General features: G+C 46.0%; 1 long non-coding RNA gene across 2 annotated transcripts; it reads right to left on the bottom strand.

Annotated features, from left to right (window-relative positions):
- Positions 1–797: 797 nt before the first annotated feature.
- On the bottom strand, positions 798–15,936 carry LOC122191831. Of its 2 annotated transcripts, XR_006182470.1 has the most exons (5): positions 15,864–15,936; positions 14,480–14,588; positions 8,048–8,156; positions 2,963–3,042; positions 798–2,827 (listed from the first exon to the last, which is right to left on the bottom strand). It is a non-coding gene; the product is annotated as an uncharacterized LOC122191831 (long non-coding RNA). The 2 variants fall into 2 exon arrangements; XR_006182471.1 differs by lacking the exons at positions 798–2,827; positions 2,963–3,042 and adding an exon at positions 3,992–4,023.
- Positions 15,937–16,648: the final 712 nt, after the last annotated feature.

Raw genomic sequence — 16,648 nt, 5'->3', positions numbered from 1 at the left:
GGGGTCCTGTCAGGGACTGTGGGTGTCTGTGAGGTCGCTAAGGAGCCCTTGAGGTGGTAAGGGAGGTCTGAGAGAGGAAATAAGGGGGTTCAGTGAGAGTCCAGTGGGGAACGTGGGGTGCTGCTGTGGAGGTCTGTGTGGTTTTTGGCCAGCTATGGGGGAGGAGTACCAGGTCTGAGGAGGCCATTAAGGAGCTGTGGGGTGCCTATGGGGTCTTGCTGAGGAAATACTGAGGGAGCTATTGGGGCTCTGAGGTAATTATGGGTGGGCTGTCATGGGAAGGTAAAGGGTGACCTTGGGGAAAGCAAGGAGCAGTCTGGGCGATAGAAGGGACACGTACAGGAATGCAAGGGGAATCCGGGCTGCGGCAAGGGGACAGCAAGGGGACGAACAGGGGAATGTCCCAGGAACTGACTTCTTCTTTCAAATCCACATCTTCTGCTTCCTGACCTAGCTGCAAAGCTGCCAGAGGAGCTGCAGTACTGCTGCCCGTCTCCTGCCTGTGTCACAAAGAGCTGCACGTTAGCGGGGTGCAACTGCCATTAAAAAGCCAACTCCATAATTGCAGTCACAAAACCATCGCCTTCAGGATCTGCAATTGAGCACAAGAACTTCTTTAGGTGAGGTGACGGAGCACTGGAACAGGTTGCCCAGGAGGGCTGTGGAGTCTCCTCTAGAGATGTTCAAGACCTGCCTGGACACCTACCTGTGCGACCTGCTGTAGGGAACCTGCTTTGGCAGGGGGGTTGGGCTCGATGATCTCTGGAGGTCTCTTCCAACCCCTACAATTCTGTGATTCTGTGATATCCATTAAGAGAGACAGAAAGAAAAAGCTACAAGGTAAGAGTTCTTTTTTTTCTTCTAGTCAGCACACCACAGCTAAATCTTCCATACTATGACTTTTTTCTTGATAGTGATGATCCCTTAACCTCACACCTTTAGCACAGTGCTTTCTGTTGAGATTCCCACCAGTGTCAAAGTATTAGTGCCACTTTTCTGCCTGTCTCTTTTGTTGTCTGTATTTTCTGGAATGCGAGGATTTCTTTTAGTGGCCTGCAAACACTGTCCAGATAACCAAGCACTGCAGGAAAAGGCAGGGACAAGAGTCAGGGGCAAGAGGGTAATCCCAGGAAATCCTGTGTTGAAATCACTCAGTCCCATGAAGGAGCACAATCCACACAAATCAAATTCAGAGCAACCCAGCTCCTTTGGGGCAGAAAGGAAGGATGCCTGTATATTTCAACTGTACTAAGTCTGTAAGTACTATAAGCAAACTGAGTAACTCTGTCTTGCAAACAACAAAGGAAGTGCAGGCTCCTGGTGACAAAGATCCACAAGGACCTGAAGACATGAACATGCTTAATACATGATGAATCTCGAATGTGGGGTGTGGAGAAATCTTATATAGTCAGAAGGATTACTAAATGCAAAGATGACTGGATTTGTACCCATCCTCTTTAGTGAGAAGGCCAACTCCCCATGCTTTCGTTTTAGTTTAGATTTTTCAAGGGATTTAGGAGATTGAAGGCTCGATACCCTCAGGTGTCTGTAGGAACCTGCAGGATGTGTATGTGCAGGAGCAAGCCCCAGGAATTGCAAGTAGCTGTTCATTGTATGCAAAGTATGGGCAGTGCCGTGGCCGGAGCACAACCAGCTGTGCTATGGTAGGTCTGACACTGCTGTCAGCCCCTCAGATGCTTTGCGGGGACATCTCTCAGAATATAATGCAGAAAGATAATTTATCTGGGGACAGCATGGTGAGGTCTGTGCCATGAACAAGGAAGATGCAGCACTGCAGACAGACTTTATGGAGCTGCTGCCCAGGAGATCCAGAGGCTCCAAGTTGTGCCCAAGCATGTGCCATTTTAAGAGATGTGAGATGTTCACTTTCATCCTCTCCTCCCTCTCCCAAGAGCACTACTATATCCACACACATGCCCATGTGTGTTCCTGCACCACAAGTCCTGGCAACAGGAAATTATTTCATGTTTCCACACAATAACTGCACTGTTGTAGTTCATCTTGTGCCAAGTACCAGCTTCAAAACACAGCTCCTCCGCTCCCTTTGAATCACTGTGCACAGTTAGTGCACAAAAGCAAGTTCTCTACAAATTCACAACCTGTCTCTGCATGCAGCAATGACACTGCATCAGCACAATGTGGCAACGAGCGCTCTCTACCACACACAATTCAATGCAGGTTGCAAATGCATGTCTATTCTGTATGCACTTTTTTTTTAGCACCCAAGAAAGGTCAGCAGAACCATGCAAAGAGATTTAAAGAGAGGGACACTTCACAGTGATTTCCCATTAATACTCAGTATGAATTACTAAGATAGATGCTCAGAAGTGCTGAGATGTATCATGAAAAGAATTGCTATGCTGAGACCAGGAAAATGCCAAACACAGGAATCAATTCTCAATGGAATTTGCCAATGCAATCCGTCTCCCACAAATAATGATTTCATTCAGACTATTAAAACACGGTAACCTATTATGCAGCATTTTATCAAGTCACTATCCCTGTACTAGCAGATGGGGAGTGTATAGTACGAAGCAGCAGATTCATTTGCCCAGAGCACTGTGATACCACAGTAGCAGGGCAGTGAGAGGTGTCAGTGCTGGGGGTGGATCTGCCCCCAGCCCTGCTCCCAGCAGCCTCACCACCAGCACTGACTGCAGTCCTGCACATGGATTTCCTCTGCTTGAATCCCTGCTGTGCTCATGCATGCTCCATGCAGTTGTCAGGCACACACACGCATGCTTGTGCCCCTGGCTCATATTGTGGAGCTCTGCACAGACTGGGGCAGACAGCATCCTTCTGAGGCCTGAGATAGAAGGGAAGAGGAAAAATCCCACACATGACACAGAATTATCACACCAAAGTTTTATGAGGCTCTGTTACTAAACACAGTGCGACACGGGCTGTGAAACGATGCTGGGGGAGAAAACAAGGCATTTACCTGGTCTGAACAAGGTAGACAAGTTCCTTGAATCTACAGCCATTACTCATCATTTCATCCTGTTCTTCCAGAAGCAAAAGCTGCACCAAGGGAGCAGGCAGAGGGTGGGGAGAAGAGGGAGAAAGAGCTGGTCAGTGAGCGGGGCTAAGCCAGACATGGAATAACGCACACAGCAAAACAGCCACATCAACTTGCTCCAAGACATGCTAAGTCTCAGGGAATTGAGGAGCAGAGTCATCAGATAGAAACTATTTCTGAATAAAGATGCAAATCAAACTGAGTGATTGTCTCTCTTCCAGCAGCCAGTCCAATGCTTACCACGAGACAAAGAGAGAACAGTATACACAGGGAGATCTATTGGCTTTATCTTATGGTGTAACTGCCCTTATGACAAAATTCCTTTGAAATTCACTTATGCTTATTAATTTACATACCCTGTTCCCATACAATTTTGCCAAAAAGAGCTGTCCGTGCTAGCCAAGACTTTATTGATAACATTTACAGGCAGGACTAGCTTAGAAATGCTGCTAGTTCCTGTGGTCCTCTCACTGTCTGAGAAAAAGCAGCCCACGTCCAGTAAGCTAGCAGCTAAGACAGTGATTACAGGAGTCCCCTGGAGAGGATATCTTATTGGCCATCCCTCTTGTAGAGATAAAAAACACCAGAGGGGAAGCTAGTCACAATACAACACATATGGAAGTCTTACACGAAAACTATTACAAATAGCTTCATAATGCTATGTGTGTGCAGAAGAGGGGTCAGCAGCAGTGAAACAAAAGCTCTCTGCTGTTGTTTCCACAGTGGCCTTAGAAGCTCCTGCTCTCCCTCCAAGAATAACCCTTCCATCAAGCTCTGGTAGATCTGAGCTTGGAGCAAAGCAACAGGCACTTTACCGTCTCTTTTGTTTGTCTGGAGCTCCACATGCGCTGAGGGAGCTGGCGGAGGTCGCTGCCGAACCTCTCTCCATCATCTTTGAGAGGTCTTGGAGGATAGGGGAGGTCCATGAAGACTGGAGGATAGCCAATGTCACTCCGGTCTTCAAAAAGGGCAAGAAGGAAGACCTGGGTAATTATAGGCCTGTCAGCCTCACCTCTGTCCCTGGAAAGGTGATGGAACAGCTTGTGCTGGATGTCATCTCCAGACAACTGGGAGAAAAGGAGGTTATCAGGAACAGTCAGCATGGATTCACCAGGGGGAGGTCGTGCTCGACCAACCTGGTGCCCTTCTGTGATGCTGTCACATGCTGGGTGGATGGGGCAAGAGCAGTGGATGTGGTCTACCTTGATTTCAGCAAGGCTTTTGATACTGTCTCCCACGACATCCTTATAACAAAGCTGAGGAAGTGTGGGATAGATGAGTGGACAGTGAGGTGGGTTGAAAACTGGCTGACTGGCAGAGCGCAGAGGGTTGTTATTGGTGGTACAGAGTCTGGTTGGAGGCCTGTAACCAGCGATGTTTGTCAGGGGCCAGTGCTGGGTCCGGTCTTGTTCAACATCTTCATCAATGACCTTGATGAGGGGATGGTGGCCACCCTCAGCAACTTTGCGTATGATACGAAGCTGGGAGGATTGGCTGACAGCCTGAAGGCTGTGCTGCCATTCAGCGAGAGCTGGACAGGCTGGAGAGCTGGGCAGTAAGAAACCAGATGAGGTTTAACAGAAGCGAGTGTAGTCTTACATCTAGAGAGGAATAATTCCATGCATCAGTACAGGCTGGGGGATGAACTGCTGGAGAGGAGCTCTGCAGAGAGGGACCTGGGCATCCTGGTGGACAACAGGCTGGCCATGTGCCAGCAGTGTGTCCTCATGGCCAAAAAGGCCAATGGCATCCTGGGGTGCATTAAAAAGAGCGCGGCCAGCAGGTCAAGGGAAGTGATCCTCCCCCTCTACTCTGCCCTGGTAAGGCCTCATCTGGAGCACTGCATCCAGTTCTGGGCTCCCCAGTACAAAAAGGACAGGAAGACTCTTGGAAAGAGTCCAGCAGAGGGGCACAAAGATGGTGAGGGGCCTGGAGCATCTCCCCTATGAAGAAAGGCTGAGTGAACTGGGTCTGTTCAGCCTTAAGAAGACTGAGAGGGGACCTGATCCAGGTCTATAAATATCTAAGGTGTGGGGGGCAGAATGGCGAGGCCGGACTCTTTTCAGTGGTGAGTGGAGACAGGACAAGGGGAAACAGCCGGAAACTGCAGCACAGGAAGTTCCACATGAATGTGCATAAGAACTTCTTTACAGCGAGGTGACGGAGCACTGGAACAGGCTGCCCAGGGAGGTGGTGGAGTCTCCTTCTCTGGAGATGTTCAAGACCTGCCTGGATGCCGACCTGTGCAACCTGGTGTAGGGAACTGCTTTGGCAGGGGGTTGGACTCAATGATCTCTGGAGGTCCCTTCCAACCCCTACAGTTCTGTGATACTATGATTCTGTGATCATGGTGGATCACCACTGTCCCATTTTAACCTTTGAGTCACAAGATGGTGCAAGAGATTAGTTTTTTTGCAGCATTGTCTCAAAGCTTGCTAAGGAACACAGATGGACATGTCCTGGGCAAAGGCGGAGAAGTCCTTTGTCTGAGGGACACAGGACACATCCAGGCAAGCCCCAGGCAAAGCTGGCAAAGTCTTTTGGGCGAACATTTGCAGGCCAGGGGCAATGAGAGAGAGAAAGAGGGAGAGATCAGCCACAGCTTAATGAGTGGGAAGCAGTCTTCTATGTAGGCTTATCTCAAGGAAGATGCCATCTCAGAGGTACTGCACACAGCTCTTACCCGAATGCCCAGGAATGCCATGCGGGTAGCAGAAGGAAAATAAAAAAGGGACGAACAACCTTGAGGAAAGGTGTCTGACATCAGAAGGCTCACAAGCTAATGGACTTTCCTGAGCCTGCTACCTGAGACCTGCTCCTTCCTCCTGGACTTGCTCTGTTGCTGTACCTGCTTGCTGCCTAAGGCCAGCCATGCTGCTGCTGCTCTCCGCTGCACTTTTGCCTTGGACCATCAGAACAGCATGCAACAGGATGCTGCTGGATCTTGGTGGTGACTATTCCTGCTTTAAGCAGTTCTTGCTTCTTTTCTACCTTTCCTATCACCCACTTTCCCTTCCCCATCACCCTCATTCATAATAATCACTGGCCTCCCTTTCCCTGTCTCCCTATTTAAGATTTGTAATAAACTGGTCAAACCAGTATTTGGACTGGTGTTTCTTAATCTCTCTCATGTCAGGTATACATATACCAAAGAACCTCCTCTTCCTCCTATAAATTAGAGCTAGACACAGAGCCAAGGCCACGGTCAGTGAAGGGCACAAGGAATAGAATAAGGATGGCTGACTCAATCTGGCCAAAGGATATTCCATACCACATGACATGAAGTGGAAAGAGTTTCGAAGGAGGTGGGAGTCCATCTCATGCTCTTCCACTACCTGGGGGCTAGCTAGGCATCGTTTGGGGATGGTGAGCAATTCCTGGTGCATCACTTGTCATACAGACACAAACACGCTACATAAATATAGTCATAACTACTATTATTTTCACTATCGTAGAAAATGGCTTTATCTCAACTCATGAGTCCTGTATTTTTGCTCCCCTGATTCTCTCCTCCATCCCACTGGGAAGGGTGGTGTGAGCGAAGGACTGCATGGTGCAGAGCCACCCCACAGCAGGAGCACAGGGCAAGGGGGCAAGCAAGAACTGCACTGTGTCCAGGAAAAAATGAAAACGGCCTTGAGGTACACAAGTCAACTGTTTCATTTTCCAAAAAACAACATGAAACATTTCCCTCAGTAAAAGCATTTGCAAGGATATTTTAAATGACTGAAAGCATAGGAACCCATTAACGTTACACTGCTGACTAAATGTTATTACACAAAATGCAGCAACTCCTGCAACCGATACCTCCAGGTACAACAAGCAGAAGGTGTTGGGTTGGTTTTGATGTAGAGGAGTTTGAGCAGAAATCTGAGGCCTTCATGGAAAGCGCCTTGCAGAGCACATCATTCCTGCACCAGGCAGAGCACTGCAAATCTCTCATCTTTCTGAACTTGAGGTTTGAAACCACATGGTGTTTGTTGGGAGTTTGTGCCCCTAAACTCCAGAGCACATTGAACTGTTCCCTGGCAATTCACAGCTTGCAAAGTGTGAAACACAACAAAGAAAGAAGGAGATTTAGGCTGGACTTTGAGAAATACTACTCTTCTGAAAGAGTGGTCAAGCACTGGAATGGGCCGTGATGCTGTGAAAGGAGGAAGCAAAAGCCACAGCTATGCACAGAAGTGTGCTGGAAGGATTCAGTAGGAGAAAGAAACCAGCACAAGTCAACTAAACAGATTCCAAAGAATCAATTTATATCTCACAGTTACAGAATTTTTCACACGAGAAGCACTGCTACACATACAGCACTGTATTTTGAAAGCAGCATGTCCAAATCAGCCTCCTTACCCTGCTCTAACTGCTCAGCCAAACACAGAAATAAAAGACACAAACTGTTTCTTTGCTCATGGCAGCAATGAAGCTCATGTTTTAGTGACACACAGAACTGCATCTCCAGCTATTGTGTCTCGCTAACCACAAGCTCAGTTGTGAGCTGTCACTCAGCCTGACACCACAACCAGAAAATAAACATACATAAAGAGGTGCCCTTATCTACACATGCAAATCTGGGTGTGAGGAATAAAAGGCTCATTGGGCCACATGCAAAGCAGGCAGCAGATAGGCAAGAAAACAGGAAGGAATGCAAGTCCAGCTCCTCCACACAAAAGACAGGGAGAGCTGAGTCAGCACAACGGGAGGAGTTATGGCACAGCTTAAGAGCTTACAGACACTTCAGCTTTCCAAAGGAGGGTGCCTGGGTAACTCTCACCATTACTCTGCAGGGGTCTTACAGATGCTTCATACTGATTTTCAATGCCTGAATTTGGGATAGTACTAAGCTGCCTGTGGCGGGAATGCTCGAGGTAGGCACGTGGACAAAGTTGCTCACAGAAAGTCCAGGTGGCAAAAACTGATTTTGTCCAGTTAATGGTTCTATGACTATGAATGAAAAATAAAAAATAAAAATACAGAAAATAAAAAGCATGCAATCCTTTAAAAAGTTACCTGTCTACTGCTTTCTGTTGCTCCTGTCAGCACGACACCTAAGAGGAGCATTACATGTCCCTGCACCTGACTAAAGATGCATCCAAATCTATGTTCCATGCAGCTCCATCTGTGTAAAAAAGAAACATGTACATAGATGTTTAGAAAATTCTATGTGCAGATAAAACTGCAAGGTGATTACATATTCCTTTTAGCAATAATATTAATTTATAATTCTAAGATAATTTTTCATGAAGTACTATGAAAGATCAGTGAAAAGGAAGTATATTATGAAGCATTCTGATTTGAAAAAACAAAAAATCTTACTAAATGTCTCCCCATCCAAAAGGAAGCATTCCAGGTACTGTTAACTGCAGTTCAGAGCACCATAAAATGTGGCACTTTCCTTCCTACACAGGCTCCTCATTTCTCTAATTAACGCAAGATTTGTGGAAATTAAAATAAATCAATGAGAACAGTTCTGCTGAGGTAGAAACCCACTGCTGGGACACCCCCCAGTCCTGTTCCCACCTATTTCTTCATCCCTCATCAGTTCCCCTCTCAGGCTGATTTGCTCAGCACAAAACCTTCCAAAAGGCCGCAAGTTAATCTCTGCAAGCAGGGCCACAGCTTGCATTATCCCCATCTTTAAAATCTGAAAGACAGGACACAAAAATGCAATACATACACAGCCCCTCCGAATTACATCTGCTAATTCTGCAAAGAAATCACTGCCTGTTTAATGGTAGTCGATTCATTCTTTATTGTCACATTAACATTTAGTGCTATCTGTAAGGCTTTCTTTCATCTGCTTTTATTTTAGCACTGCTGTTATTCTGGGCCAGCAAACAAAATGGATCTTACACCAAGCACAGAGGAACTTCTGAAAGGCTGTGTGCTACTTCCCTTGCTCCAATGATCTGCTCTTTCCACAGGTGGATCCCCAGTCAAGGCCTAACAGTTCCAGGTATCTCAGTTTCCCAGAAGCTAACTGAGAAAAACTTCCAGACACTGGCTCTGTGCTGCAAGAGCTCCAGGACAGCAAAATCAGATCAAACTCCCCACATTCAGTTCCCTTGCTCTCCTCTCTCCCTGGTGCCACTGCTTCTTCAGACCAAGGTGCTTAAGAACAGCATTTAAGATCTGCCTTCACAGCCCTGTTAGCCATTTCCACACTGCCCATTTCATGCTGAATTTGCACAATAGGACAATCAGTGGTGTTCCTTTCTCTCCCACTCACTGTCTTACTGGAAATTCCCACAAGACAAGCCATAGGGTTTCACAAGAGGCAAGAGAAACAGAGGGATATAAACCACACAGGGATTGCATTCGGGTGCAGCAGAGAAGTCTGCTGCCAGGGCTCTGAAGGAAAAAAGTGACAGCAACCTGCCACCATGTGCCTGAAACACAGCACAGCTTAAGGCAAGCCAATTCCTCACCTTTCCTTCTTTTCCACTGGTATCAAACTGCTCAAAGCTAAAGCTCTGTGAAATTCCCCTGAAGTCCCCAGTGCTGTGCAAGTTGCAAATCCACGCACGATAGGTGCCCCAGCTCCCCAGTACAACAGAGCTCTGTTCACTGCACGTGTTCTCTGAAGAAAATGAGTATTCCAACAGTGAAAAGTTTGCAATCACAATCCTCCCTGTTCAGCTAACAGCTACAAACCTTCACTTGTCTGAGGTGTCTGCAACTGTGATCAACACCAACAGGATTTTACCATTCAGTGCCTGAGCACTGTAACCACTAACAAGGAGACCATTCCTTCCTCTTACCCCTAAATTTGAGGGTCCCTGTTAGGTGCATGTGGTAATGCCAACATCAAAAGTACCACAACCACACCACTCAGCACTGCACCTTCCCAGTACTCCTGCTAGCACAGGACATGGCAGTCACTCCTGCACACAAAGAACAACCAACCATGCATGCAGTTTTTATTTTAGCCACTCTGCCCTTGCCTGGCATTTCTTTCACCATTGAAGGAAGGAGCACCATCAGCTCCCTCTTTGCACAGCTGTGCGTTTGAACTCTCTGATTATAACAGAAATTTTAACATCTGATAGTTCCTCAGCATCACTTCATGTTGCTATATCAATGACTACCCAGAAGCCTGGCCAAATCCCAGCTGGCCAGGGAAACCTAACCCAGCCAGGGAAGTGGCCAGGTCACTGCGAATGCCCTCAGCTCCCAGGAGCAGGCAAGAGATCACCTGAGCACATCAGCTGCTGGCTGGGAGTGCAGGCAGCAACAGGGGTGGGCTGGCACAGAAGTGACAGCAAATTGTCACAGGCATCCAGTGATGCTAATGCTGTGGCTTGTTCCATTAACACTGCACTTCAGGAATTTCCCATAAGTTCATATTTTGAGTGTAATACTGCAGAGTACAGATCTCTCTCGTCACACTTTTTACATTTATATCTGCAACAAGTAAAGCCCGTGATGCAGGAGGATGACAGAACTTTCTCACTCCAGCCTCTATACCTGTTCTACTGCCTGGGTGCAACTTTCCCAATTTTCCTTGTCTGCTGTCCACAGTTGCAATACACTTTAATTCATTTTACATGCCCTCTTATTCATTTCTTATGTGGAAATACAACCACTTCTCTAAGGAAACTTAACAGAAGGTGCTATTTGTCGCTACGTTTTCAAGCATGACAAGCTGCAGAATTGAGAAAATTGCCTCTTGTACACCTATATACACAGCATTGTGGCACACCAAGAAAACACACAGTAGTAAATAAAGGAAGTTGGCACTTTTAAATGCTACAGCTTAAGCCACCTTGCCAACAGCCTCACTTTGTGCAAAACTAGGCAACCAGCAATCAACAGCCTTCCAGCCGCTGCTCCCTCCTGCTGCCCCTTTGCCCATCTAAACAGCAAGTCCCAGCCCCTCTCTGATAGACAGAGAGCGATCCCTGACACAGAACTGGTGCCCCCAGCAGGCTGTCTGCCATTGGCACAGAGGTTACAGGAAGTGACAATGAAAAGAATCTCTTCTGAGGTGAGAAGAATATTGGCCAAGGCAAACAGCGTGCTGAAATGCCCTGCAAAGCACCAGAGAAATGTAGGAATAGCATTCCTCCTACTGAATGCTTGTGTGTTACTTTACTAAGTAATCGTATCTATTATTCATAGGTCATATTATTCATAATGAGCTGAAAAACATCTCACCAGTGTAAGAAAAACCTGATTACAAGTTTTGTCCCCCATCTTAAAGCAACCACACTACCTGTTTACACCACTCCTATCAGACAGCTACAGTCCTCCTAGCAGAAAGAGAAACACCAGTAAGTAACCAGAATGTTCTTCCCTCAACTGACAAAGCAGATTTTATCCAGCTGCAAGTTTGACTCTTCCCTAAACTCTATTAAATAAAATCATTGCTCACCTCCTTTCAGACAACATTCCATTCTCAAAGAAGGGTTAACACGTTTTCCTGCTAGCAGAAATGGTATATGCTGAGAAAGCCACATTTTTCCTCTTCCTGCTCACTTACAACCAGCAAAACATTCCCACTGCTCTCACAGGTAGAATCTCTACACTGGTGTATAATCTATGGATACACAGCGCTATAATTAAGTAATACATGAGAAAGTTTGGCTATGTAGGTTATCACACCTAAAAGAACAGATACGGGACTAACTTGTCCTAGGCTCACTGGAAAACTCCAAAAGGCGTGATCTCCAGAAAGAGATCCTTCCCTACTGCTAGTCAGCACTTACGTGGGGTCTAGGAGAGGTGGAGCCACCCCTTCCAGCAGCAGAGGAGAACTGCCTTCACCTGTGCTCCCAGGGCTGATTCATTGCTTGCCTCAGGTGATCAGAGGTTCAGGTCATGATTCAGCAGTTCCCATACAGCTGGGCACCAGAAAGGCAAAACTCTTAAGTGTGGCAGTCAACACCTGCTAAACCCTAGTGACCATAATAACAGATATTTGGAAATAAGCGCTCTGATAGACCAGGTACACGTGCCTACTCCAGTGTGATATTCGTTGCATCACAGGCTGCGCTCAGAAAGGGAAAAGTAGCTGTTTTCCAAATTACTGTTCAAAGGAAAAAAGGCAATTCAGTGCAATGATGGGTTTCCATAGCCATTTGGTGTTTCAGAAATGTCAGGGTTCTGATAGAATGTTGGTATTTTGGTACATGTTTAAAAAATGCTGTTTACCTTCCACTTACAAACACTTACACTTACACTTCCTACTTTACAAAGTAGCATATTTTTTGAAGTTTACAGCCAAATATGAAGCATTTCAGTATTGTGAAGGGCTCCAGTTTTTGCCGCTACTGTGGGCAAATCATCAGTTTCTCCTGTCCTTCTGTACCTCCAACCCTCACTTTGCTCCAAAAATACCAAACTGTGAGGATTTTTGACAAATGGCTGCTCATTACACTCAAGCTTTTTTGTAGCCATTGTTTTTTTCTCCCCTCCTACGTCATGTCACAGTTAACCATAGTACTCAATTTTCTGTATTATTCTGCTAAAACTAATCACTGAATGAAATAACTACAGAAGTTGTCAAGGACAAACGACAAAACTGAGTACAACAACTAAAAGAACTTTTCTAACAGCCACTGACTGACTAATCTGAAGCAGAAGGGATCCAGTTTCTGCTAAGTTGTGCATGGGGAAAAAAAGTAGAATCAGCAGCTTTCTCAGCTTAACTTTTAATTTACTTTATCTTCTTTCTTTAACTCTCCTACTGCAATTGCTTCTGAGCCTCAAAGCAGCAACAAAGAAATGAATATTGAACTCACACTTAAGGTTACACTTCAGCATGACATAACTCAAACAGAAGAAAGCTTCCAAAGAGAGGCATGTGAGGAAGCAAACAGTGATAGCCTAGTATTACCTCAGGTGAAACAGCCCCTCTCTCCAACTCATGTTCTGAATGAGGTATTGACTTTTGCACAGGTAAAATGCAAAGCTCCTACCTTATGGAAAAGGTAAATCAGAAAATGTAATAAAAATCTGGAGCTGTGTATCAATAATTTAGGGCCCTTATATCCACTGGAACTTCACTTGAGAATTGTAAGGAATTTTAGATCTTTGACTTATAAAATAAGCTATTTTCCAGCCAATAACAAGATGAATTTGTATGATTCAACTGCAGCTTCAATTCAAATGCCATATATAGTTAGCACACACTGGCGTACAGGGTTCAAATACAAATTTCAGATAAAAAAAAATATCTAAGGGTCTGATCCTGTTAGTTTTTCATGCCTGCAACTACCACAAGAGGTCAGTAAGCAAATAATAGAACGGCCTGGGTTGAAAAGGACCTCAAAGATCATCTTGCTTCAAAGCCTGCCATGGGCAGGACCAGAACTCACAGGATTAAGGTCTCTGTTCTAGAGAAAAATCAGACAAGCAAATCACATGTGATAACAAAGAAACTTTCACTTTTGAGAAGAAAAAAAAAAAGAGACATATCTTGATCCATTTCCTGTGAAATGCCCATTCATTCCTTATCTATAAAGCAAAAAGTAAAATCCATTTCAAGAAATCAGTATGTGTTGAAACATAATGTAATCACACATATACATAAATAAATCTTTCACAACTATTACTGAACTCTTCAGTTTCAGTTTGCCAAAGGAAATAGCTCTGATTGGTTTTATCAGCCCTCCAGGAAAAATATTCTGTATGAAAGTTCAAGACAGACGCTTGTTTCTCTCATTCTTAAGCCCACTGCTGCCTGTAGTCTTGCTGAAAAGAACACTCATGCTGTGAGAGCTCTCTACAACAGTTAGCCTTGTTACATATTACATATTAACAATGGCTCTACAGCTTGTTAGAAATGTTTTTCTCCACTATTTCTCTTCAAGACATGGTCATAGGGAATGTCAATAACAACAGAGAAACAAGATATTATTTAAATACTTCATACGTAGAACTTACATTCAACTCTAAAAGCACTGCAAGGCAAAAACTCCTCTCAAGTACACATCTTACACCCCACACCCTCTCCAAGTTCAATTTCTCAAGCATCCATGTGCTCCCCAGAGCGCAAGACTGACACTGACAAAACCAGTCAGCAAAACAAAGGGAAGCACTCCTGCAGAGATACACATCGTATACACCTCCCATATTACAACAGAAAGGTTCAGACTTTCCTAGTAGGATGGGAACCATAACTTCAGAAACTTTACTGTAGACAGCAAACTTTTTATTATTCAGAAATGCAGCCCTCATAATAAATCATTTATATTCATCACTGTGATTAAGTCTAAGCATTAATGTCATTTGACATGAGCAAATCATAAGAAAGTCATTGCCCATAATATAAAGCAAAAACAGTCTGTTTGAGAGCAGCATCAATGTAAGCGTACCAAATCCTAAGGATTCTCTACCTTGCACAGTGCAACATAAAAACATTGGTCCACTAAAACAACTAAGGGTCAGACGTATTAGTTAGAAAAAAATATATAAATCTGAAGGCTTGTATTAGTTTACCAATTAGTTTTGAGATTGCTCTTCTTAGCTTCTCTCATCAGCCACAACTCACAGCCTTGGAAGTCATTCTCATCATTTTCACGGAGCTTATGGGAAGGCCTGGTGTCATCTAGGAAGGAAACAGACAGGAAGTTCACAGTTATCTTCTGTGTCGTGAGCTGCTGCACATTATAAAGTTCTCTGCAGTGCTCACTGCCACAGTATGCAAGCAGGCACACAGCTCCAAAACAGTTCACACATCCTTTGCTCTGTACTTCAGAGCAAAATTAGTTAAGCAGTGAAGGGAACAAAACTGCCACTCTTCAATATCAGCATATTAACTTCTGTTGTGATGTGATCAGCTATTGGGCATTTTCTGTTCCTAGAAATAATGCTAAAACCTGTATTTATGATTACCTTAGCCTCAACAACCACTGGGAAATCCACAGCACTAGGATCAAAAGGAAAAAAAGCACCACTGAAAGTACAATTAGCAGGTCACAGAATTATAGAGTCATAGAACGGCTTGGGTTCAAAGGGACACCAACGATCACCAAGTTCCAACCCCCAAGTCACAGGCAGGACAACCAACCTCCAAATCTGGTACTAGGTAGGTTGCCCAGAGGTTCAAGACCAACTAGGTCTTGAACACCTCCAGGGACAGTGCATCCACAACCTCTCCGGGCAGCCTGATTCAGCACCTCACCACTCTCTGTGTAAAGAACTTCCCCCAGATGTCTAATCTAAACCTTCCCTCCTTGAGCTTAAAACCCCTTGTCCTATCACTGCCTACCCAAATAAAAAGTTGATTTCCCTCCTGTTTATAATCCCCTTTTAAATCAAGTGGACATATATATATAGGGGTGGGTGCAAGCCCTGACGTGCATTCCTAAATCGGGGTAGCCCAATCTCAAACAGCAGCATGCTGGGTCACCCATTTGAACCAGTGCAGTCACTTGTCTCCTCCATTAAAAGAAGAATCACAGAAAATATTAGGTCCAGTTGTTGATCACAGCAGCTCTCCAGAAGCTGCCAGTTACTCCATCAGGAGGAAGTTCTCGACAAGAAGGAAATTACCCCACCTGGCAGATACTAAAAGGTGGGCAGTGTGCTGACAAGGTCAGTAAAGAAAACCCACACCCATGGTACATAGCTTTGAAAATCTGATTTGAAGAAGGGAATAGACAGGGCAGCCAACGCATGGAGCTAGAGCCGCCTGCTGACTCCCAGCTACCTCCCATTAACCACCCTTCACCATCCCAGCACCTCCCAGTATCCCCACCCACATTCCCAGCGGCTCCCAGTAAATCCCAGTCACTCCCGTTTCCCTATTGCAGTGGTCCCACTACATGCCGGTGACCCCCGATATCCTCTAGCCCACCTTGCATACACTCCCAGTGCCTACCTATTGCCTCCAGGCAATATTTCTCCCAGCCCCTTCCCGCTTCGCCCCTTCCCGCTTCGCCCCACACACACGCAGATCGCTTATGCCCTTTGGGGCGGCACAACCAATCAGCGCAGAGCCGAGCAGAGAACCCACCCCGCCTCCCCCGCCTGCGGAATAAGTGCACTCAGTGGGAGGTCCCGCCTCCTCGCTGACCAATGGGCGATCCTAGAAGAGTGGCAGTGCGGAATACCAATAAGAGAGAAGTGACTGTGATAGCTTGTCCAGTGGGAGAATGAGGAATGCCTGTAACGTGTCTAACCCCCCCATTCTCGGAGGTAAGTTCTCGTGGCCTTATGCAGGCCCGTTATTGTCTTTAGCCAAGTTACACGCAGGCTGCAGAGACGCAGCAGCAGGCGGCGACGTAGGCGGCGCGGAGGAAGGCAGCATCGCGGCGAGCGACGTGGGCCGGGCGGAGGGCGGGAGCGGCGCGACGAGTGACGGCAGCGGAGCCAAAGGGCAACAGCAAAGGCGGGGTTGCGATCTCTCTTCCCTACGGTTAGGGGTGGGGTCGGAGCTGCTTTCTGCAGCGAGGGGCGGTGGCGGTGGCGGTGGCGGTGGGGGTGGCGGTGGCGGTGGGAGGGAGGGCGATGGGGAATAGTCGGAAGGAATTCTTCCTTGTTGAATTTGTTTAAGCCCTTCCATTATTCGTTGCCGGGTAAAAGTTTAGCAGCCGTTCTGTCTATAGGAATAGAAGCCTCGCGGAGTTTTACGCCAGTTTTGTCCCAAAGCTCTCCATCAAAGGA

This window comes from Lagopus leucura, unplaced genomic scaffold, assembly GCF_019238085.1.
Source record: "Lagopus leucura isolate 7727_CA_CO unplaced genomic scaffold, USGS_WTPT01 248-0_obj-0_obj, whole genome shotgun sequence".
NCBI classification, from domain to species: domain Eukaryota; kingdom Metazoa; phylum Chordata; class Aves; order Galliformes; family Phasianidae; genus Lagopus; species Lagopus leucura.
The sequence above is the reverse complement of the archived record's forward strand: the minus strand, read 5'-3'. Positions and strand labels throughout refer to the sequence as shown.